At 37.9% G+C, this 22,964-nt stretch overlaps 1 pseudogene across 1 annotated transcript in view; it reads right to left on the bottom strand.

The window, feature by feature from the left end:
• Positions 1 to 22,964, bottom strand: part of LOC106009451 (zinc finger protein 878 pseudogene) — a 252,194-nt pseudogene that overhangs the window by 214,105 nt on the left and 15,125 nt on the right. Inside the window, exon 1 of the transcript XR_015452325.1 lies at positions 449 to 22,964. This exon is cut by the window's right edge and continues 15,125 nt beyond it. The product of XR_015452325.1 is annotated as a zinc finger protein 878 pseudogene (transcript). The remainder of the gene's footprint in view (positions 1 to 448) is intronic.

Below are 22,964 nucleotides of genomic sequence, written 5' to 3'. Positions count from 1 at the left end.
TTTTCTAGGCTCACTTTACATAAAATTGGTCCCTGCCAATTTTATTGAGACATCAATTTAGAGTTACTTTTTTGGCAGGGGCAGGGGGACTTTGGTTCCAAAAGTTCAATCTGTTTCCAAAAGAACTTTTAATTTTCATATTTTCTACAAACATTTCCCCCTTCTCATTTCTGTATCTCATCAAGTGGGAGGAAAATATGTGACATCCTCCCCATTTCCACACTTCCTAAATACATATTTATGGAGAGAGAAAAGAAAGTTAATGAAATATAAGAAAATCCTCCTTGAAGCAAAAAAACAAGGAGTATTTAACTTCTGTCTGTTGTTCTTGCTGTTCCTACTGAGATGTCAGAGGTACCTCGGCTGTGATAGTGAAAGAAGAGGCAGCAGAAGTTGGAAAGAGCCAGAAAGAGTGACCGTTGATTGTCTAAACAGCTACCAGGCTCACCATCAGAGATGGAGACAGTAAAGTCAGTAAGACAGAGTTCCTGTCATCACGGGATTTTCATCCTAAAGATAAAATAAACAGACAATAATAAAATCAATATAAAATTGGGTCTATGATGAAAGAAACTAATGAGGGCTAAGTGATAGTGATGGCTACTGTGTGTCCTGGGCGTGGAGACTTACTTCAGACAAAATACTTGAGTCAAAATGGCATGGAGCCACCTGGATGCAGAGTACAGAAGCACTTCCTAGGGGAAGACAACCAGCCTGGTTGGCTCTGAGGAGGAAAGAGTGTGAGGGGCAAGAAAAGATTCTGAACAGTGACTGATTTACCTTCTGCAAAAATGGTGGTGGCTGACTGACAAAGAATATGCTGTAAGAACCCAAGAATAAGAGAGGATGTGTCATGTCAGGAGTCCTTGTAAAGACGTGGGCAGTCAGGACCAGTATGCTACAGAGAAGCTGGAGGGAAGATATACAACTTGCTGATGGGGTGGGTGTGATGATTCAAGAAAAAGGAAGAATCATCAGTAATCCTGAGTTTCCAATCTTGAGCATTTGAGTGGCCAGTGGTGATACATACTAAGATGAATAAAACCAAGGACTGCAAAACATGATAGGGTGATTGAAATCAAGAATTTCATTTAATGTTCTTCTTATGGATTGACCTGCATTTGCTTGTCAAGAATGTAAATAAGGACCGCGAGGGTGGAGAGAGAGGTCTCTGTCCACCTGGAGCCCTGCTCCGTCCAACCTGCGCCACGCCCACCTGTGACCAGCCAGAGGGTGAGGACCCCTCACCACTTGCCACGCCCATGGTGACCAGCTTACCGCAGGTGGAGAGAGAGGTCCCTGGCCGCCTGCAGCCTGCCCCCGCCCACACACACACGCCTGTGGGATCCTGGCTGTGATGGTTCCACACTACAAAGGCACAGGGGGGCATAAAGGCCATTGTCCTGAGCTCCAGAAGGTAGAGCGGAAGTGAACAACACATAGAGGGCTTCTCTCAGGCTCCTTGATGAAAACTGAAGCCCACTGGAAAAGTGAAGAGCACCTCTGCAATGAAGGCACACCAGACCACCATAGTTGGTAAGTTGGAGGGATCATCACCTCCCATTGGAACCTGGACTATCTTCAGGGGAAGGGCAGCTGGAACCTGCAGTAGAACCTTGCAGAGTTCAACCCTGCAGGAGGACAGGGAGCTCAACTTGGGACTTGCAGCCAGAAATTTGCCTGAGTCTCACAGGTCTGTGACTGGCTTGCTGAGACTCATTGACTTATATCTGCACACTGCTGCCCACATTGTCTATTGTGACAGCAGAGACATACCCTGAAGGAGGCTCTTCGTTTTTATATTTTATTTTTTATTTTCAAAAATTATTTTTTTGCTCTTATTTTTAATGTTTTTTCTTTTTCTGCTCTTTTCAAATTTTTATTTTTCTCTTTTTTTCTTTCTTTTCTCTTTTCTTTCTCTCTCACACTCACTCTCTTGCTGTCCCACACTGTTCTTCATCTCCCTTTTTGTTCCTGTTCTGACCCTAATTTGGGTTTCTTCTTTATTTTTCTTATCTTCTCTTTTTTCTTCTCCCACCTTTGTTGTCTGGCCTTACAGCTAACCTTCCCCTTTCCTTCTACCTATCTATCCTTCCCTCCCCAACTCCTTCTAACTCCCCATCCTAAAGGGTAAAGTTGCTATATTGAAGAGTTTATTCACTATAAATATATGTTGAGTTTGTCCTTGATTTTGATTTAATTCACACAGTTAAAGGTGATAGATAAATAAGTACAACAAATTGTCATTTTCTAAGATGTACTTGATGCTATGGTGTTGCTGATTGTATCACTTGGGCTAAGGTATTGTGATGGATGTAATCAGTTGTCTTTCCTGGTATAAAGAAAATGAGAAAGCCTCAGAGTCATTAGACTCAAAACCTAAAGACCAGCTATATCTGGAAGACACCTCTGAGAAGCAATCATTCCATAAGGGTTCTAAATACCAGCAACAAAGACACTTACAATAAGCAATTTCAAAGGATCAACCCAGGATTAAACCAAGGACAGTACCAAAAACAAAAATGAGAAGATATTTAAGCAATGCAGAAACTCAGACTTCAACCCCAGCAAAGGTAAATTCTGGAGGAAATGAAGTGGAAAAGTCTGATAATCAACCACCTGGACACCCTGAACTGATAGCACAGGAAGTTAACAAAACAGATGCTGGAAGCCATGAATGCCCAGCATAAGAAAGAAATGGAAACCATGAAACAGGTTCAAACAGATATCCAGAAGATTAAAAACTCCACTGAAAGTATGAACAGCAGATTAAGAGAATGTGAAGATAGAATTTCAGATATAGAAGACAGGATTGAGGTTAATGACCATGAAAACAAAGTTTTCTTCAAAATAGTGAGGGACCATGAGAAATCAATCCAGCAGCTGCTAGATGATGCAAAGAAGAATAACATAAGACTGATAGGAGTCCACAAAAAAGCCGGAGAAACTACAATTAACATAAAAAAACTGTTCACAGAAGTAATAGTAGAAAACTTCCCAGACAGAGGTAGAGAAGTGAGGCATATAGAACTCCAACTAGCCACAATCAAAAAAAAGAAATCTACACCTAGACATATAATAGTCAAGGTCCCAGAAACCCAATAGAAGAACAAAATCCTACAAGCAGTTAGAGAAAAGAAACAAATCACCTACAAAGGAAAGCCCATCAGAATCACAGCAGACTTCTCAACACAAAGCCCCAAGTCAAGGAGAGCCTGAAGTGAAGTATTTCAAGCCCTAAGAGAGAATAACTTCAAACCTAGACTGTTGGTTGTATCCTGCAAAATTATCTTTCAAAACCAATGGCTGAATTAGATACTTCCACGACAAAGAACACCTGAGAAATTTCATGAACACCAAACCAGCACTCCAAACAATTTTAAACAATATCCTAGAAAAAGACAATGCAACTCCATGAGGCCCAACAGAGGGAAGCCACCAGATAAGGCAAGAAACTAAAGGGAAAGGGGGGAAAATAAAAAATAAAAGAGCCAACAACAGTAAAACATCATGACAAGGATGAGTCATTATCTATCAATTATTACCATCAATGTTAATGGCCTCAATTCACCAATCAAAAGAAATGGACTGGCAGAATGTATTAAGAAGCAAAATCCAACAATATGCTGTATACAAGAAACTCACCCAACTCAAAAAGAAATTCATAGACTGAAAGTAAAAGGATGGAAAACACTTCTCCACGTGACAGGAACCCAGAAAAAAAGTACCGGTAGCAATCTTATTTGCAGACAAAGTAGATTTCAAACCAAACCTAATTAAGAGAGACAAAGATGGTCACTACATCCTTGTGAAGGGAACAATCCAAGAGGAAGAGATGACAATCAAAAACATATATGCACCAAATATGAATGCCCCCAACTATACAAAACAAATATTAATGCACATGAAAAATCAAATAAGCATTAATACAACTGTAGTGGGGGATCTTAATACCCCACTATCACAAATAAACACATCATCTAGACAAAAAAATCAACAATGAAATTCTAGAACTGAAGGAAGCTTTTGAACAAACGGACTTAATAGATGTCTACAGAGTGTTTCACCCCACAAAATTAGAATACACATTGTTTTCGGCTGCACACAGGTCATTCTCCAAAATTCACCACATGCTAGCTCATAGGACATGTCTAAGTAAATGTAAAAGAACTGAAGTTACCCCCTGCATATTACCAGATCTTAGTGCAATAAAATTGGAAATCAATAACATAAGAAACTGCAAAACACCAACAATCACATGGAAATTGAATAACACCCTCCTGAAAAACCAGAGGAAATTAAAGAAAAATTGTACAGTTACTACAAGAAAATGATAATACCAGTACAACATACAGGAATCTATGAGACACAATGAAAGGATTTCTATGTGGGAAATTCATAGTCATGAATACCCTATTAGGAAAACAGAGAGAACTCAAATAAACAACCTAACGCAGAACCTCCAACTCCTAGACAAAGAAGAGCATGACAAACCCAAAGTTCATACAAGAGAGGAAATTATAAAGATCAGAGCAGAAATCAATGCAATGGAGACTAAGAGAACAATACAAAAAAAATCAATGAATCAAAGAGTTGGTTTTTTGAAAGAATAAATAACATTGATAAACCTTTACCAAACCTTATCAGAAAAAGGAAAGAAAAGGCTCAAATCCATGCAATAAGGAACAAAAAAGGTAAAGTCACAACAGATCCAGCAGAAATCCAGAGGATCATCAATATCTACTTCGAGAAACTGTACTCTAATAAAATGGAAAACACAGAAGAAATGGACAGATTCCTAGATACATATGAACTGCCCAAGTTAAATAAAGAAGATATAGAAATTCTAAATACCCCAATTGCAATGAGTGAAATTGAAAATGTAATAAAAAATTTACCAACAAAAAAACTCCAGCTCCTGATGGCTTCACTGCTGAATTCTACAAGACATTTAAAGAAGAACTATTGCCATTACTCTTTAAGCTCATCAATGAAATTGAAAGGGAACCAATACTGCCAAATTCATTCCTGGAACTAAGTGTTACTTTGATTCCAAAACCAGGGAAAGACCCAACCCAAAAAGAGAACTATAGGCCAATCTCCCTAATGAACATAGATGCAAAAATCCTCAACAAGATACTGGCAAACAGAATACAGAGGGTCAGCAAGAAGATCATACACCCTGACCAAGTTGGATTTATCCCAGATGCAAGGATGGTTCAACATGTGTAAATCAATAAATGTAATACACTATATTAGCACAGCCAAGGACAAAAACCATATGATCATCTCAATAGATGCAGAAAAGGCATTCGACAAAATCCAACACCCATTCATGATAAAAACCCTACAGAAAATTGGAATAGAAGGTCTTTATCTCAACCTGATTAAGGCTGTCTATGAAAAATCAACAGCCAGCATCATAATAAATAGTCAAAAACTGAAAGCTTTCGTGCTAAAATCAGGAACAAGACAAGGATGCCCACTATCACCACTCCTGTTCAATATTGTTCTGGAAACATTAGCCACAGCAATTAGAAAAGAGAAAGAAACAAAAGGAATAAAGATAGTAAAGGAAGAAGCTAAACTGTCATTATTTGCTGGCATAATGATACTTTACATAGAAGACCCAAAAAACTCTGCCAGAAGACTTCTAGACTTAATTGACAGATTTAGTAGAACAGCTGGATACAAGATCAACACTCAAAAAACAATAGCCTTCTTATACACAAATAGTAGACTCACTGAGAGAGAAATTAGGGAAACAATTCCTTTTACAATAGCATCCAAAAAATGAAATATCTAGGAATCAATCTAACAAAGGAAGCAAAAGACCTCTACACTGAAAACTAAAGCACTCTGAAAAAAGAGATCAAAGAGGACATCAGAAAATGGAAAGACATCCCTTGTTCATGGGTAGGAAAAACCAACATAGTGAAAATGGCCATACTTCCAAAACTTCTATATAGATTTAATGCAATGCTAATTGAAATTCCAACAATATATTCCACATAACTATAGAAAATGATCCAAAAATTCATTGGGAATCAGAAGAGACCTAGAATAGCAAAAGCAATTCTAGGCAATGAGAAATGGCAGGGGGTATCACAATCCCCAACTTGTAACTATACTACAAAGCTACTGTGATAAAAACAGCATGGTACTGGCAAAGAAACAGACCTGAGGATGAGTGGAACAGATTAGAAGATGCAGAAACAACTCCAGACACACTTAGCCACCTTATCTTTGACAAATGAGACAACCACCCTCACTGAAGGAAAGATAACCTCTTTAATAAATGGTCTTGGAAAAACTGGATTTCAACCTGCCAAAGATTAAAACTAGACCCCATCTATCACCATGCACTGAACTAAGATCAAAGTGGATTAAAGATCTAAATATTAAAACAGAAACACTAAACTTGCTGGAAGATAAGTTAGGTAGAACTCTTGAAGATTTTGGTGTAGGAAAAGACTTTATGAACAAAACCTCAGTAGCACAGGAACTAGCACAGAGAATCAACAACTGGGATCTCATCTTATTAAAAAGCTTCTGCACTGCAAGAGAAACCACCCACAGAGCTAAGAGACAACCTACAGTGTGGGAAAAAAATTTTTAGCAGCTGTACCTCAAAGGACTACTATCTAGAATATATAAAGAACTCAAAAAAATCAGACCCCCCAAATTCAAAGACCCAATTCAAAAATGGACATCTGGAATGAACAGACATTTCTCATACAAAGAAGTAAAAGCAGCAAATAAACATATGAAAAAATGTTCAACATCACTGGTCATTCGAGAAATGCAGATGAAAACAACACTGAGATTCCACCTCACCCCAGAAAGAACGGCTGCTATCAAGAAATCAACCAATAACAAATGCTGGCGGGGCTGTGGGGAGAAAGGAATCCTTCTCCATTGTTGGTGGGAGTGCAGACTGGTGCAACCACTGTGGAAATCACTGTGGCGATAACTCAAAGAACTAGGGCTAGAGGTTCCATTTGACCCAGCTATTCCCCTGCTGGGTATCTTCCCCAAAGAATTAAAAGAATCATACAACAGTGATATATGTGCTCCCATGTTTATAGCAGCACAGTTTGTAATAGCTAAAGCTTGGAAACACCCCAAGTGCCCATCAACTGGAAACTGGATAAAGAAGATGTGAGGTTTTTTTTAATGGAGTCCTACTCAGCCATAAAGAAAGAGAAACTAGAGACATTTAATGGATGCATCTTGAGGCCATACTCTTAAGTGAAATACGTAGGACACACATGTGTAAATACAGAATAGTTTCTCTAGTGTGAGAAACTGAAAGTGTAAATAAGGATTAAAATGATTAAAATGAATAATTTGAAATAGGAAGAAAAGGTCCAAAATGGTAGGGGAAGTGGAAGGGGAAGGGGAAAGGAAAGAAAAGAAAGGAAAAATTATGAGAAAAGGGAAAATTGGAAACAAAGTCTTTGTAAATAGGGAAGGGAGCACAGGGAATGGGGAAAAAATAAGAACCAAGATACATCATGTACAGGTACAAGCACCCAATGATAAATGTAAATGTATTGTATACCTAAAATGTACCAATAAAAGAATTTAAGCAAAAAAAAAGAATGTAAATAAGCAGAAATATACAAACAAATAACTTTATCACTGATCCCATTTGGGTCATAAAATATTTGCTTCACAAAATGAGATTACAAAACTAAATGTAGTTTTAGTCCTCTAAACCTGGTATAATAGTAACCACATGAGGACTACCGATAGTTTCACTTAATACACAGCATTTTGTGAGGGTCTCAAATGGAGGTAGTGTACTGAGCATATACGGAGACACCGTAATTTAGTATCTAGGAATGTGTTGTCGAATGCAGGAGTGTTCAAAATAAGAGCAGAGTTCTAAAATTGGTAGCACAACTTCCTGCCCATAAAATGCTCCCCGTAACAGGTTAACACAGGACTGTTGCTTCTGTTCATGAATCTTGGCCTAGTTTAAGAGTCTATGAGCATGAAAACAAGAAATCTGGCAAGAATCCTAATGTAAAAAATTATTACCACCTTTCTTGGGATAAATTCCATCATATTTGGGGATGAAAGTCCTGTAATTTTTCTTGAATTTCTGGGATTTGAAATTGAGAAGACACCTAAAGATCACACGTGGATTCATTTAGTTCAAGTTCTTGTTGAGAGGACAAATTATTAATTGTACCACTGTATCAGTGGTATATAAGATTACTCATTTAAATCTAAGCATGGCTCTTTGCATCATATCAGCTGCTTTCTTGTATGGATATTTCATTGTTTTTCTATGAAATTTTATATGAGTAAAAGATATTGCCCAAGTTTGTCTCCTGAGGCATCCATCAATCCACCTTCAGAAATTTGAAGTGCTAATATATACAGTTTGTTCTTGAGTGTCTCTAGAGAATGAAATTTTTCCTGTCGGATTAATTAGATAAACACTAAGAGAGTCTATATCACATGCCAGCAATTATCCTAGGGCCAAAGATATAGAATTAATATTGCATACTGTGTTTCTATAAATTGCCTCAAATTCTGACTTATGTATTTTTTAGTAGTAGCTAATCTTTATTGGGCACTTAATGTGTTCTAGTAAGTGTTCTAAGGGTATCACATGTTACATAGTTTCAAGGACTCAGAGCCACTTATTTGCACACAAATTTTCTTACATGCAAGGGATGGGATAACGAACTTGTCCCAGTTCTGCCTGACTTTTTGTTAATTGAGACAAAATTCATGTAATATAAAATTAACCATTTTAATGTGGATGACTCAGAGGCATTTAATACATTCACAATGTAACACAACCACAAATCTGTTTCTATTCCACACTATTCACATTACCCAAAAGAAACCTCCTATCTTATTAAATAGTAACTTTCTTATTTCTGCCCTCCGCAACTGCTTTCTATCACCAATCTGCTTTCTGTTTCTTTGGAGTTACTTACTCTGGATATTTCACATAAATATAATCATCTGGACCTTTTGTGTCTAGCTTCTTTCATTTAGCATAATGTATTTAAGAATCATCAACATTGTACTATTTATCAATTCTCCATTCCTTTTTATGACGAAATAATATTCCATTGTGTGCATATGCCTCATTTGTGTTTTTCCTTGTCTGTAGATGATCATTTGGGTTGTTTCTGTCTTTCGGCTAGAATATTTAGGTATCATGCTCAAGTATTTAAGTACTTGTTTTTCAAGCATATTCTTAGGAATGGCACAATTGAGTTTTGAAGAAAGAACTTTTTTCCATAGTGACCATACCCCTTAAAATTGCCACCAGCAATGTATGAAGGTTCCAATTCTTCCACATCCTTGGCAACAGCTGTTTTCCTCCATTAAAAAAAATTATATACACCATAGTGGGTGTTAAGTGATATTAATTTGTGGTTTTGAGTTTCATTTTCCAGTTCCTAATGATGTTGAGCACTTTACAGGTACTTATTGGCCATTTGTTTGTCTGTAGCATTATCTACTCAAGTACTTAGTCCATGTTTTAATTGGGTGGTTTTTCTCTCTTGTTGAGTTTTGAGAATTCTGTATACAATCTGAACACTAGACACTTATCAGATTATGTGATTGCAATTATTTTCTCCAATTATGCAAGAAGTTAAGTGATTTAAATGAAGCCAAATTTATCTGTTTTCTTTTTGTTTATTTTTTGTACCATATCTAAAATCCATTGTTAAATCTAAGGTTACAAAAATTTAGGCCCATATTTTTTTCTAAGAGTTTTATAGCTCTAGTTCTAATATGTTAGGTTGTTCCATATTACCTTAACTTTTGTAGATGGTATGAAGTAGGGATACAGCTTCATTCTTTTACATATGGATATCCAGTTGTTTCAACAGAAGTTTGGGTTAAATCTTATAACAGTATTATATTATATAAGAAATTTCCCAAGTATAATTTATCAAATCATGGGGAAAAAGAGAATAGTTACTGTAAATTTCTGTTTTGCATTTATCACAATATATTGCAATTATTTGAATAATGTTATAAACTTTATTATTATAATGATAATGCTTATTCTTCCTTTAGACAAGAGTCCACTGGTCACATGTTAGAATCCCTTGGAAATTTGTAAAAACTGTTTATGCCTGGTCACTACTCCCATGTGACTGAATCAGAATCTCTAAGTATGAAGCCCCCAAATCAGAAGCTTTTAATAGCTTCTCAGGAGATTCTAATATACAGCTAGGATGAAAACAACTGTTCTCTTAGTTAATTCTTTTCCTTTTGTCTGTGTTTGTATTAGTCTGCTTGGGTTGTCATAAGAAATACAAGCTTAAACAACAGAAATTTCTCATTTTTCTGGAGGATGGGAATTCCAATATCAAGGCACCACTCCATTAAATTTTCCACTAATTCAGGCTCATTTTTAAGTTATCTGCATGTGGCAGGAAGAAGGGGAAGGAAAAGAGAGAAGGGGAGGCAAGAATGAGGGCTGATGTCTTTTTCTTTGAGGACACTAATTCCAACGCATCAGCACCTCACTTTTACAAACTTAATCTTATCTACTACATAGAAGTCCTAACTTCAAAAATAATTACATTAGGGGTGGGGCCTCACCATACTGGTTTTTATAGGTTGTAGGATACAAGTCTGTCCATAGCAATATTATCCACACTTTTAGGAACAAATATATGGATTCCTCTCGCTACATAAATGTGATCTAGGGCTGAGGATTTAGCTCAGTGGTTCTGGCGCCTGCTTTACAAGTGCAAGGTGCCAAGTTTGATCTCCGATATAAAAAAAATAAAAAATAAAAATAAATGTGATCTATATTCTCATGAAAATATTATGTACAATTTCAAGGGGTTGTGTATCCCCAGTGCACATCCAGCACATCAGGAACTGTGCTTTTTCACCTTTGTTCAATTTTGGCATGAACCTTTTTTCTGTCCCTCCTCATATCTATTTCAAGAAGTGAGAGTTTGAGTTCTGGCATAAAGACAGACATATAGACAGCTGGAGTTGAACTGACAGTCCAGGAGTAAACCTTTACTGTATACATCTGTGGCCAGTTGATTTTCACCAGTGTCCAAGATAATGCAGTAGGGAAGAAAGAGTCTCTTCTGCAAATGGTGCTGGGATACTTGGATATCCACTTGCAAAAAAGTGAAGTTGTACTTCCAAACACATCCTCTATTTCTCATATAGAATTTAGGCTTAAGATTTGGCCATTCCTATTATAACCACCGGTGGCAACAGTAGGACTGAACCAGCCAATGGAATGGTGAGCACCACAGCAAACTAATAGCATCTAAAATATCTTCCAGTCAATTAAAAGTTTTTTCAGAAATTGAAATACTATCTGCTTAAAATTCCTAAGAGATATTTGGACACTCAACTGGGATTTTTTGATCCCTATTCAATGAGTAACATAAAAATTGAGAACGATTTCTTTATGCCAAGAAATAATCACAAGCAAAAAAAAGGCTGATAAAATTTTACTTTTTCAGCAAATTTACAAAGAAAGAAACAAGGCAAAATTTCCTATAGATAGAACTGAAAGAAAATTATAAAGGAGTTTTATCAAGCACTTAAAACCTCTAATTCCAATACATTCACAAATTTGCCAAATAAGTACTTGGATCCCATATTTTTGGTAGCAATTTTTCTGCACCACAAAGCAATTTTTCAATATTTCTGCCACAGCTAGTGATGAGTTACTAGATTTCCTGTTCCTATATATGATCTGCATTACTTAAGATGGGTAAAGAAAACAACAGTAACAATGATTAGTGGTGTTTATATAAAATAGATCCAGAGATCATCTAGATATTAATGTGTTACACCTTCTCTTAGGTATAGGACCTCCCCACATTCAATGTATTAGAGAAGCATGAATTTGTTTTGGTCTTTTTTTGATAGCTTCTCTCCTAGATCCATTTTGAAAATTCAAATTAGTGTCCACATTTTGAATCATATAAAACATGAACAGAAGAATAGAACTAGAGCAGTTGAGACTCTTGAAAGTAGCAAAACACTATAGGACTAGATTCTGGAATTTTTAAATTCTAAGTTCCAAATATACTTTCTTGCTATACAAAACTTCAATGTTGTGATTATTTTCAAGCAAACCCTTGATTAAAAGACTATCATAATTCCACTGTACAATATATCCTGACTATTTCTCTCTGTATAGATAAGAATGTGTAGAGATTTCATTTTACTTTATTTTTAGTTGTGAAGCTGCTTTGCTTAGAATCCTAGATCTACCACTCGTTATGTAACCCCCCAACCTCAGTTTCCTACGTATGCAAATTTAACCTTTGTAAAATAGAAACAATAGTAATATAGCCTTATTCCTGAGGTTACTGCAGGGATTGAATGAGCTAATACATACAGATGACTTTAAGTAGTGTTGGGCACAATATTAACTATATTTCTAAGACCAAAAAAAAATGCATGAATTATTTTCTCAACTCTCTTTTGTGAAAAAGTTATTGCTTTTGGAAGCACTAAATGCTATGATTTCTGATCTTAGTATTTACATGGACATGGAAAGTTCATGGCTTTATAGAGTTCAGATCCCTTCATACACAGCCTTGGTTTACTCTCTAACTTATTAAGACAATGAATCAAAATCACTGCCCTCCAATTTCCTTGGACATATCCACAAAATGACTTACTTATCTATGTCTAGCTTATATGGAACAGATGTTAAAGTGAAAGAATAACACTGTAACAATTTGCCCTAATTAGCACCTTTGTGAGTAAACTGAAGAAGACTGAACACTCCTAGGAGAAATTATCCTCCCCTCTGTGGGCGACCCTTCCAGCTCAGGGGCATGAGTCATTGGTAAGGAAAGACAGCTCCTCTGTTCTGGCCTGTGAATAAAAGAGGCCTTGGGTTTATAGGACTAGAAATCTGAACACTTTAAAAAGCACCTTAATCATTCTCCTTTTTTAAAAAGCTGATGTTTTCATCTCATCTTTCTTTTTCTTCTTTCTCCCTTCATAAACAAAATGTGAGATAACTACTTTTTACACCATGGATGACTCAGCAATTCTGCTATTATTTTTATGAGCAGCTATCACCAAAGCATAAAAATGTTACCAAGAGCTAGTAAGGTAACTTCTAGGACAAAAAAGCAGTGTGGGGTGAGGAGACAAGAAAGCCTTGTTTTACCGTAAGATATTCTCAGTCAAAATCAAATGAGAACAAAGGAGGGTTTTCAGTTGTTCTAACACAATGTCCAAAATTCATTTGGGAATATTTTTCTGACTTATCATTCAGAATACCCTGATAGGATTAATTTTAATATCATGAGAACAAGATCCAGCCATCTCCTTCATTTACATACTATAATTTCTCTGTGATTAGTTCCATGTCAATTTGAAGCCCAAAAGCCCCAATTAAAAGTATAATTTCACACAACTGCAACATATTTTCCTCTGTCATAAAGATGAATTTATTTTTATATCCTTTTATTGATACATTTTAGGTGTACAATATAATGACATTCATCATTGGAAATATGCACCTTTATATGCTCTCTTGATGCTTATTTTTACCCCCTTCCCTGCCCTCCCTTCAACCCCTCCATCCCTCCCTATTTACAAAGACTTTGTTTCTATTTTTCATTTTCTCATATTAATTCCATTCCTTTCTTTCCTTTCCCCTACTCCTTCCACTTCCCCTTTCCCTTTGCCCCTTTTCTTCCTATTTCACATTATCTATTATAAATTTTAGTCCTTATGTACACTTTTAGTTTCTCACACTAGAGAAACTATTCAGTATTTACACGTGTGTCCTATTTATTTCACTTAAGAGTATCGCCTCAATGTGCATCCATTTAGCAATAAATGTCTCTAATTTCTTGCTGTTGATGGCTGAGTAGTACTCCATTTTATTAAAAAAACACATTTTCTTTATCCAGTCTCCAGTTGATGGGCATTTGGGCTGTTTCCAAGTTTTAGCTATCACAAACTGTGCTGCTATGAACATGGGTGCACATATATCACTGTGGTATGATTCTTTTAATTCTTTGGGGAAGATACCTAGCAGGGGAATGGCTGGGTCAAATGGGATGTCCAGTCCTAGTTCTTTGAGGTATCTCCATATTGATTTCCACAGTGGTTGCACCAGTCTACACTCCCACCACCAGTGGAGAAAGGTTCCTCTTTCCCCACAGCCCTGCCAGCATTTGTTATTGGTTGATTTCATGATAGCAGCCATTCTTTCTGGAGTGAGGTGGAATCAGCATTGTTTTCATTTGCATCTCTCGAATGACCAATGATGTTGAACATTTTTTCATTTATGTTTATTTTCCATTTCTATTTCTTTGGGTGAGAAATGTCTGTTCATTTCAGGTGCTCATTTTTGGATTGGGTCTTTGAATTTGGGAGGTCTGATTTTTTTTCTTTATAGATTTGAGATAGCAGATCTTTGTCTGAGGGACCGCTGGTGAAAATTTTTTCCCACATTGTGGGTTGCCTCTTCACACTGCTGGTGGTTTCTCTTGCTGTGCAGAAGCTTTTTAGTAAGAAAAGATCCCACTTGTTGATTGTTTGTGCTAGTTCACGGGCAACTGAGGTTATGTTCATAAAGTCTTTTCCTATCCCAATGTCTTCAAGAGTTCTACCTAACCTCTCTTCCAGTCTGTTCAGCATTTCTGTTTTAATATTTAGATCTTTAATCCATTTAGATTTTAGTTTAATGCATGGTGAGAGATATAGGTCTAGTTTTAGTCTTTGGCAAATTGAAACCCAATTTCTCCAGCACCATTTATTAAAGAGGCTATCTTTCCTCCAGTAAGGGTGTTTGGATCCTTTGTCAAAGATGAGGTAGCTAAGTGTGTCTGGAGTTGTTTCTGCATCTTCTAATCTGTTCCACTGGTCCTCAGGTCTGTTTCTTTGCCAGTACCATGCTGTTTTATCACAGTAGCTTCATAATATAGTTTCAAGCTGGGATTGTAATACCCCCTGGCATGTCTCTGTTACCTAGAATTGCTTTTGCTATTCTGGGTCCCTTCTTGTTCCAAATGAATTTTTGGATTCTTTTTTCAAGGTCCATGAACTATGCTTCTGGGATTTCAACTGGGATTGCATTGAATCTATATAGCAATTTTGGAGGTATGGCCATTTTCACTATGTTGATCCTTCCTACCCAGGAGCAAGGTATGTCCTTCCATTTTCTGATGTCCTCTTCAATCTTTTTTCAAAGTACTATAGTTTTCAGAGAAGAGGTCTTTGATTTCTTTTGTTACATTGATTCCTAGGTATTTCCGTTTCTTGTATGCTATTGTGAAAGGAAATGTTTGCCCTATTTCTGTCTCAGTGAGTCTGTTGTTTATGTAGAGGAAAGCTATTGATTTTTGTGTGTTGACATTTTATCCAGCTACTTTACTGAATTTGGTTATTAAGTCTAGAAGACTTTTGGTGGAGTTCTTGGGATCTTTGATATAGAGTATCATGTCATGTGCAAATAATGACAATTTGACTTTTTCATTTCCTATCTTGATTCCTTTTATTTCTTTCTCTTGTCTAATTGCCATGGCTAATGTTTCTAAAACTATATTGAACAGGAGTGGTGATAGTGGACATCCTTGTCTTGTTCCTCATTTTAGTGTGAAGGATTTCAGTTTTTGACCACTTAGTATGATATTGGCTGTTGGTTTTTCATAGATGGCTTTTATCAGATTAATGTAGAGACTGTCTATTCCAATTTTTGTAGGGTTTTTATCATAAATGCATGTTGGATTTTGTCAAATGCTTTTTCTGCATCTATTGAGATGATCATATGGTTTTTGTCCTTGGCTCTATTGATATAGTGTATTACATTGATTGATTTCCATGTGTTGAACCATCCATGCATCCCTGGGATGAATCCCACTTGGTCAGGGTATATGATCTTCTTGATGATCTTCTGCATTCTATTTGCCAGTATCTTATTAAGGATTTTTGCATCTGTGTTCATTTGTGAGATTGGCCTCTAGTTCTCTTTTTTGGTTGTGTCTTTCTCTGCTATGAGGATCAAGGTGATGGTTGCTTCCAGGAATGAATTTGGGAGTATTGCTTCCCTTTCAGTTTTGTTGAAGAGTTGAAACAGTAGTGGCATTAGTTCCTCTCTAAATGTCTTGTAGAATTCAGCAGTGAAGCCATCAGGACCTGGGCTTTTCTTGGTTGGTAAGTTTTTAATTACATTTTCAATTTCATTGATTGATACTGGGTTGTTTAGAATTTTTAGGTCTTCTTCATTCAACTTTGGTAATTCATACATATCTAGGAATCTGTCCATTTCTTCTGTGTTTTCCATCTTATTGGCATATAGATTCTGGAAGTAGGTGTTGATGATCCTCTGGATTTCTGCTGGGTCTGTTGTAATTTCACCCTTTTCATTCCTAATTGCATGGATTTGGGCCTTTTCTTTCCTTTTTCTGATAAGGTTGGCTTAGGGTTTGTCAATTTTGTTGATTCTTTCGAAGGACCAACTCTTGGCTTTATTGACTTTTTTTATCCTTCTCTTAGTCTCCATTGCATTGATTTCTCCTCTGATCTTTATAATTTCCTCCCTTGTATGAGCTTTGGGTTTGTCCTGCTCTTCTTTTTCTAGAAGCTTGAGGTTCAGTATCAGGTTGTTTAATTGGGCTCATTCTGTTTTCCTAATATGTGCATTCACTGCTATGAATTTCCCTCATAAGACTGCTTTCATTGTTTCCCACAGATTCTGATATGTTGTATTGTCATTGTCATTTAATTGAAGGGAATGTCTGATTTCTTCTTTAATTTCCTCTATGACCCATTGGTTATTCAGAAGTGTGTTGTTCAATTTCCATGTATTTATGAAATTTTTTGTTTCTTTTGCTATGGATCTCCAATTTCATCGCACTATGGTCTGATAATATACAGGGGATAACTTCAATTCCTTTGCACTTACTTAGACATGTTCTATGTGTGAGTATGTGGTCTATTTTGGAGAATGAACCATGTGCAGCTGAGAAGAATGTGTATTCTGATTTTATGGGTTGGAACACTCTGTAAACATCTGTTAAGTTCATTTGTTCAAGAGTTCAATGGAGTTCTAGTATTTCATTACTTATTTTTTGTCTAGTTGATCTAGCTATTTGTGACAGTGGGGTGTTGACGTCCTCCACTACAATTGTATTAGTGCATATATGACTTTTCATGTCCGTTAGTATTTGTTTTATATAGTTGGGTGCACTAGTGTTTGGTGCATAGATATTTATGATTGTCATCTATTCCTCTTGGATTCTTTCCTTTGCAAGGATGTAGTGTCCTTCTTCATCTCTCTTAATCAATGTTGGTTTGAAATCTACTTGATCTGCAAAGAAGATAGCTACTCCTGCTTTCTTTCGGGGTCCTGTCGCATAGAGTATTTTTTTCCACCCTTTAACTTTCAGTCTATGAGTTTCCTTTTGAATTAAGTGTGTTTTTTGTATGCAGCATATTGTTGGATTTTGCTTCTTGACCCATTCCACCAGTCTATTTCTTTTGATTGGTGAATTGAGACCATTAATGTTGATGGCTATAACTGAAATGTATTGACTTATCATTGCCATGACTTTTTCTTTTTGTTGGGTTCTCCCTCTTTACATTTAATTTCTTGTCATGCCAGATGGGTTCATTCTGCTTTGCTTCCTGGGGTTGTGATCCTCAATGTCTGCTCCTAGGATATTGTGTAAAATTCTTTGGAGTGCTGGTTTGGTATTCACGAAGTTCCTAGGGTGCTCTTTGTCATGAAAGTATCTTATTTCTCCATCCCTTTTGAAAGATAGTTTTGTAGGGTACATCAAGCTGGGTTGGAGGCTGTTTTCTTTTAGGGCTTGGAATATGTCACTCCAAGCTCTTCTTGCCTTGATGGTTTGTGTTGAGAAGTCTGCTGTGATTCTGATGGGCTTTCCTTTCTATGTGATTTGTTTCTTTCCTCTAACTGCTTGTAGAACTTTGTTCTTCTTTTGAGTTTCTGGAATCTTAACAATTATATGCCTATGTGTCGATTTTTTTTTAATCAAGGCTATTTGGAGTCCTATATGCCTCACTTATCTGTATGTCAAGTTCTTTTCCCCTGCTTTGGAAGTTTTCTGTTATTACTTCTGCAAAAAGTTTTTTTATGTCATCTGCATTCCTGTTTCTTCATTGACTCTAATCAGTCTTATATTATCCTTCTTTGCATCGTCTAGCAGCTGCTGGATTGATTTCTCATGTTCCTTTATAATTTTGAAACAATTTTTCTTTTCCTGGTCACTAATTGCAATCTTATCTTCTATATCTGAAATTCTGTCCTCACATTGGCTCATTCTGCTGTGTAGACTTTCAGTGGAGTTTTTCATGTCCTGAAAATCTATTTGCATCTGTTTTATGGATTCCATTTGTTTTCTATGTTGGGATTCCATCATGTTCCTGAGCTCTTCTCTAGATTTATTAATCATGTCTTGCACTAGGAGCACAATTTCTCTTGTTATCTGAGAAATTATTTCTGATTTCATTTTTTCCAGATGCCCTTTTGTTGCCAGTTCAGTGGGTCCAGGTGGTTGAGTGTCAGAGTGTTCCATCTCATTTCCCTTTGGGGTTGATGTAGGTGATCTGGAAGTCTGGTTTTAAGACTTATTTATGGGATTTCTCTCTTCAACTGGGGGGGTGGGTGCTGTTGGTGTCCGCGCAGTTGACCTCTTCTGAGCTGGGAGAGGTGGGCCAAGGGCAGGGAGCGGCAGTAAGGATGGTGGCCCGAAAGCCCCTTCCTCTGGGCCAGGAGTGGCGGGATGTATGGTGGCCCAGAAACCCCTTCTTCTGGGCCAGGAGAGGCGGGATGGATGGCAGCCCAAAATCCCTTTCCTCTGGGCTGGGAGCGACAGGAGGGATTGTGGCCGGGCATCCCCTTCCTCTGGACCAGGAGCAGTGGGACAGCAGCTCAGAAGCCTCTACCTCTGGGCAGGAATTTTTTAAATGCTGAGAACTTGATTAGCTCCAGTACAGTGGTCTGGTGGTCTGGTGTCCTCTGCGTCTTTGTAGTGTGGAACCAGGTGGCTGTACAGAGAAGAGGCCAAAGAAACAGGGTGGGGCCAGTGTATTGCTGCCAGGGAGCGGGCTGATTCGGTGTTTTCAGCACAACTGGTGACCTCGCGACCATGTCCACAGACCTGCCTGTCTGCAGCGGGCTGATTCGGTGTTTTCCGCACAACTATGGATCTTGCTTCTTGACCCATCCTGCCAGTCCATTTCTTTTGATTGGTGAGTTGAGACCATTACCATTGATGGTTATAACTGATACATATTGAGTTATCATTGTCATGACTTTTTCTTTTTGTTTGATTCTCCCCCTTTGCTTTTAATTTCTTGTCGTGCCTGGTGGATTCATTCTTCTAGGCTTCCTGGGGTTGTGATCCTCATCTTTTCCTAGGATTTTGTCTAAAAGTTTTTGGACTGCTGGTTTGGTTCCTAAGGTGCTCTTTGTCATGAAAATATCTTATTTCACCATCAATTTTGAAAGACAGTTTTGCAGGGTACATCAATCTTTGTTGGAGGCTGTTTTCCTTTAGGGCTTGGAATACATCACTCTAAGCTCTTCTTGTCTTGAGGGTTTTCATTGAGATGTCTGCTGTGATTCTGATGGGATTTCCTTTCTATGTGATTTGTTTCTTTTCTCTAACTGCTTCTAGAACTTTGTTCTTCTGTTGAGTTTCTGGAATCTTAACAATTATATGCCTATGTGTAGATTTTTTTTAATCAAGGCTAGTTGGAGTCCTATATGCCTCACTTATCTGTATGTCAAGTTCTTTTCCCTTGCTTGAGAAGTTTTCTGCCATCACATCTGTGAATAGTTGTGTTTTTTTAATGTACTCTCTCCTGTTTTCATTGACTCTGATCAGTCTTATGTTATTCTTCTTTACATCGTGTAGCAGCTGCTGGATCCTGGTCATTAACTGCAATCTTATCTTCTATGTCTGAAAGTATGTCTTCACATTGGCTCATTCTGTTGCATAGGCTTTCAATGAAGTTTTTAATCTCCTGGAAATCTGTTTGCATCTGTTTTATGGATTCCATTTGTTTCCTGTGTTGGGATTCCATCATATTCCTCAGCTCCTCTATTTTTTTTGTCTGTGTCCTCTCTAGATTTATTAATCATGTCTTACACTATGGGCACAATCTCTGCTGTTATGTGAGAAATTATTTCTGATTTCATTTTTTCCAGATCCTCTTTCATTGCTAGTTCAGGAAGTCCAGGTGGTTGAGTATCAGAGTGTTCCATCTCAGTTCCCTTTGGGGTTGCTGTAGGTGATCTGGAAGTCTAGTTCTGAGGTTTGTTTACATGTCTTCTCATTTTGACACAGGTGCAGTGCTGCTGGCACCCATGTGGCTCACCTCCTCTGTGCTGGGAGCTGTGGCATGCCTACCCAGAAGCTTTCTCCATGCTGGAAGCCATGCCACGCATACCCGGAAGCTTCCTCTGGGCTGGGAGCCATGGCACGCTGACCCAGAAGCCTCCTATCTTCTGGGAGCTGCAGCACACCTACCTGGAAGCCTCCTCTGGACTGGGAACTGTGGCACGCTGACCCAGAAGCCTCCTCTGGGCTGGTAGCCTTGGCACACTGACCTGGAAGCCTCCTCTGTTCTGGGAGCTGTGTCACAATGAATTTATTCTTGGAGTAAATTTACTCTAATCCCATTTAAAATATACAGCCATTATCACAGATGCTTAGGACTCAAAGAAAACTTAAGGGGTCTTGCAGTCTGAGCCAGACCACTCTGGAACCCATTAAGTAGAGGGATTTCAAAATAAGTCTTAGGATTGTCTAAGGAAGAAAATTTCATTACAACTACCAACAACTTCTTCTGGAGATTTTTAGAGTGTGACTATGCAATCATGACACATATTTCTGTTATCAGATAAAATAGGAGGCAGCAGTGTTTTCCAGCCTCTTATTCATCCCAGTCAATAAATTGGTCAGGAAAACTGGTGGATGTGAAAGATCACTGTTTATTTTAAAGAAGAAATAAGAAAAAGAGAAAGGAGTAAAAGTGCAAAAGAAGTGCTCAGGGAGAAAATGGTGCTTTGAAGAAAAAAGAAAAGCACCATGTTGGCAAGCAGAATGGACTACTGCAAGAACAAGAGGGTAGTGGCCACAAAGTCAATTGCTGGTGTCCTTTTATTTCTTCTTTGATAGTTGATCCAATGGTCCCACTTGATGGAGTGCAAGAAGACTGGTATCAGGTGCCAGGTTTGGTGTGTTCTTGTGTCAGAAGGCACGAGCAGGTACCTGGAGCAGTTGATCCAGTATCAGGTTTGTGTCTAGATGTCCTGCCAAAGCTTCATGTGGTCTTAGTTGGGGCTTTTTCAGAGCTGGCTGGATCTAGAGCATGTGATGCTGAGATTAAGAGTAGGTGTTTACCAAATCAGTCCACTAATTGGTTTCTCATAGTCCTGGGTAGGATTAAGGGTGTCTCACCGCATGTGTGAGTGCTACCTGCCCTAAGAGACAGATAGAGGGCTAGTGTGGCCACTTGTCACTAGTCACTTGTTTGCTATTTGCTGCCTTCTGCCTGCTCTGCTTTACCATGGACTGTTTCTCCTCTGTGATGCCCCTCTGCTATGCCACCCTGCCTTGGAGCCAGCCAACTATGGACTGAAATTTCTACAAACTGTGATAAAACTTTCCTCCAAATAAATCTTTCCTCCTTTAATTTTGGGTGTCAGGTATTTTATCTTTTCAATGAGAAAAGAGACTAAGACACCATGTTAGACCACAGGTAACTGAAACCAAGAAAAATGAAACTATAGAAAAGGGGGCTTACTGTACCAATAAACACTCAGATTGGTTGCAAGTTCTGAAACACAGCAAACATTGTCAGTGCCCTATCCTTACTCCACAGCTTTTCAGTGTGCTCAGGCCTCTTCCAGCTACCAATATGTGCATCTCTAGCCTGCAAAGTTTTCCCAGAACTGAGGGCCAATCTGCTAGGAAAATGGAAGTATCAGGGCATGTGCAGTCTTCAAACAGTGACTGCCAGGGGTTTGTGTGTCATTGCTCCAGCTCCCTCGCCTCTCTGGCAGAGTAATTCTGAGAGGCAAGTGTTTACTCACAGGAGTAAGCCCTAGTCACTTATTTTAGCAGCTGGCTTAATAATGCACCTTTTATGGGCTGCCCCCCTTTCCTTGTATCATTTTCTTGCTCCATTATTATTAGTGTTCACTTCACCTCCCAAATAAATCTCTTGCATTCAAACCTAATCTCAGGGTATCCTTCTAGGGGGATGCAAATCAAGAGCATAAATCCCATTAAGTATAATGGTATCATTAAGTTCAAACAGCATTTAATAAATACACCCAAAATAAACCAAAGTGCAAAGGTAGAAAATAAAGAAGTCTGATTTAACATTTATGTCTTATAAGATATGTTGAAAAATATACATTGATTCAACTGCATGATTTTGATCCCAGGAGCATTACATTGTTTGCACACACTCCAGGGAAAATTGTCAGAAAGGAGGAACAGATAAGTGATCATTCTAGGTACAAAGCCAGGGAATAGCACAGATAGACTGAGGGGGGTGTCAGGTGGAAACTTAAAGAGATGTCCTGGATTTTTATAAGTATTTTTATGAGTTTATAAATGTAAGTGTGCATACTGAGAACCTCTGAGGGGACTGCAAACCTGTTGCTTCTTTGGCTGACTCAGATCAGAGCCCTGTAATTAATAAATTATGACTCAGTGATGACTGGAGCTGGCTTATGACCAGCTCATGAGAGCCTGAAAGCTAATTATTAATTTCAGGTATTTTGCAAGCCAGATTACTTCACCTTGTTGCTTGAAATAGCCCATGGTGGGAGTACTCATACCACAGTAATGAGCAAACAAGATAGATCACAGCTTCCTCCTCCCCCAAATTGTCAAGGGTTAAACATTTAGCAGCACACTACTGAAATGTGAAGTTGTGTTTATTTAGCCTTTCTATTGATTAGCCAACCTCACTACACT

The sequence above is a fragment of the Heterocephalus glaber genome, unplaced genomic scaffold (assembly GCF_053883595.1).
Source record: "Heterocephalus glaber isolate CG9 unplaced genomic scaffold, H.glaber_assembly_v1.0 deba00001444, whole genome shotgun sequence".
Taxonomy (NCBI): domain Eukaryota; kingdom Metazoa; phylum Chordata; class Mammalia; order Rodentia; family Bathyergidae; genus Heterocephalus; species Heterocephalus glaber.
The sequence above is the reverse complement of the archived record's forward strand: the minus strand, read 5'-3'. Positions and strand labels throughout refer to the sequence as shown.